This window comes from Petaurus breviceps, unplaced genomic scaffold, assembly GCF_028583685.1.
Source record: "Petaurus breviceps papuanus isolate PSGF00001 unplaced genomic scaffold, PetGlider_PUasm1.0 582, whole genome shotgun sequence".
Taxonomy (NCBI): domain Eukaryota; kingdom Metazoa; phylum Chordata; class Mammalia; order Diprotodontia; family Petauridae; genus Petaurus; species Petaurus breviceps.
In genome coordinates this window covers 9,062,205-9,064,990 of record NW_027186390.1, presented here as the reverse complement: position 1 = coordinate 9,064,990, position 2,786 = coordinate 9,062,205, and the positions used below count along the sequence as shown (strand labels likewise).

At 33.3% G+C, this 2,786-nt stretch overlaps 1 pseudogene; it reads right to left on the bottom strand.

The window, feature by feature from the left end:
* Positions 1-1,519: 1,519 nt before the first annotated feature.
* On the bottom strand, positions 1,520-2,786 carry LOC138173475 (syntenin-1 pseudogene; annotated as a pseudogene).

Here is a 2,786-nt window from a genome sequence, read left to right as displayed (position 1 = left end):
TAGTCCATTAAATTAGTCTATTAGAACATATATCTTTGATAGGCATTGTAAATGAACACAAACTGAATAATGAGTTTATATAATAATAATTTATATAATTATATAATTTACATATAATATTATTTTATATAATATATTATTAATATGTAACTAATAATAATATATTAATGTATGATATTATTTATATAATATATTATTGATAATATATAATTATATAATTTATATAATAATAAGAGTCTATGCATGTTTTTTGAGAGGGATTTGTTTTTCTTTTTCAATTGGGAATGCAGGATGTTGGAGGAAAAGACAGTGAACTTTTATTGATTAAAAAATGAAATTAGATTTTTTTTTAAAAAGTATGCAAGTTGGGGCCGGCTAGGTAGTGCCGTGAATAGAGCACCAGCCCTGGAGTCAGGAGGACCTGAGTTCAAATCTGGTCTCAGAAGCTTAACATTTACTAGCTATGTGACCTTGGACAAGTCACTTAACCCCAATTACCCTGCCTTCCCCCCTCCAAAAAGCAAAAAAATAAAAAAAAGTATGCAAGTTGAATGCAGCTAAGATGAAAAGGTAAACAGTAAATGGGGGGGGAGGGCAGGGGGGCATGGGAGCAGCATGTTTCTCTGATAAAGGTCTCCTTTCCAAGACATATAAGGGACTGACTCAAATTTCAAAGACTAAGAGCCATTTTCCAATTGATCATTGGTCAAGGGACTGTTTCTCTCTCTGTCTCTCTCTCTCTGTCTCTCTCTCTCTTTATATATATTTATATCTGTGTGTGCATATGTGTGTATGTACATATGTATACATACATATAAACACATATATATTATTAAATATTTCCCAATTACATGAAAAAAAATTTAACATTCATTTTTCAAAATTTTGAATTTTTTATTCCCTTCCTTTCATCCCTCCCCCACTCCTTGAGAAGTAAAGCAATATGATATTGATCATATATGGAAAGTCATGTAAAATATATTCCATATCAGCTATGCTGCAAAAGAAAATACACCCCCCAAAAAGTGAAAAAAATGTGCTTCATTCAATTCTCTCTCTGGAGGTGGGTAGCATTTTCCACCATGGGTCCTTTGGAATTGTCTTAGATCATTGTCTTGATTAGAGTAGCTAAGTCTTTCACAGTTGATTTTTATTATAATATTGCTATTTCTGTGTACAATGTTTTCCTGGTTCTGCTCACTTTACTTTGCATCAGTTCAGATAAGACTTCCCAGATCTTTCTAAAGCCATCCTTTTTTTTTAAGTTTTTCTTTTTTTTGAGTTAATCAATTTATTTGATTTTTATTGAAGAACTTTTCTTTAACATGGTTAAGATGACAATTGAAGCATTAGTTATACCTTATTAAAAGAAAGATCATCACAATTTTGTGCAATTCTATATTTTATTGTTTGTAATTGCTCCTGTGGAATGAAATCAAGGTGGCTTAATTGTAATTTTGTAAACAAAATTGGAACTAGCAGAAAACAGTTATTCTAGAGGTACAGTAGCAAAGTATTAAAAATACTACACCAGAAGAAAAGTAAGAGGGGCATTATTACTTTCTAGAATATCTAAAATATAGGTACCTGATTATAACATTTTTTTTAATCTGTATTGGTTGTCTCAACCATATTGGCTTATAGAAAGAATAGTTTAACTACTTGGAACTTGTTACCATGAAAAAGGTTCACATCTATAACACCAGTATAAGACCACAAACACAATTTACAGCTTGAACACAAAACTGAGTCAAACAGTAATATTCCCAGCCATAATACAACACAAAGGCTCTCATGCAGCATAAGCTTCTTGGCTCCCAGTTAAGGTTTATGTGTCTAATACAGAAGATGCTGAGTAAACTGCCCATGCAGCGGAGTTTCCATTATGTGAAAGATAGAATTGGTTGAATTTTAAACTTCTCGGTTAGCATGATCTATTAGATTTTTCATTACTCTTGATGCCATCTTTTTTATTATGTATTCAAAGATGAAAGCAGGCATGATTGTAGTGCTAAGTATAGTCCCAGATGTTGAAAGTATGTCTGCAACTTGAAAGTCCTTCAGGCCAATTACATTCTGACCATTGATTTCACCAATGTTCTCGGTGAGAAGATCATTTCTTGCTGCAAAACTGTCTTTCATTTCAGAGGTTATCTTTCCACTTTAAAAAATGAATCCAACATGTCCTGTACTATCCTTATGCATGGTAATAGTTCATTCAAAGGGTCTGTCTCAAATACAAAAATCATTGTAATCTTGTTTCCAAAAGCCTGTTGAAAATTTTATGAGCTTTATCAGAACTCTACCATTAATTTGAAGGACTTGCTCCCCAAATCTCAGACCAACCAAAGATGCTGGAGAATTGGCTTGGACTAGCTGAACAACACAGCATTGTCTATTGACTTAAGCCAAAGGTCATTTTTTCCATGTTAATCTCTAAACAAAATGACTTCCCAGATTCCTTGTTTAATTTCTGCTCTTCTAATCATTACCAGTTATAGAAGCCACCATATAATTCACAGCAGAAGGTCTGGCCACCAATTGCCCTGAAATGTTGCTCTAGTAACCAGGGCAATGTTGGTATATATTTCTTCTTCATTTAAACTCGGGCCCATGTACTGAGAAAGTTCAGGATATAGTTTAGGATAGAGACTTCCATCTTAACAAATGCGAGCAGAGGCATCTGACAAGTTTGCTGTACTGACACAGTTTGCAGAAAGGGCTATCTGAGCCTGAATTACTTTTTCTGCTTTCAAGCCTTCAAGCAATGGATACAAAGACAGCAT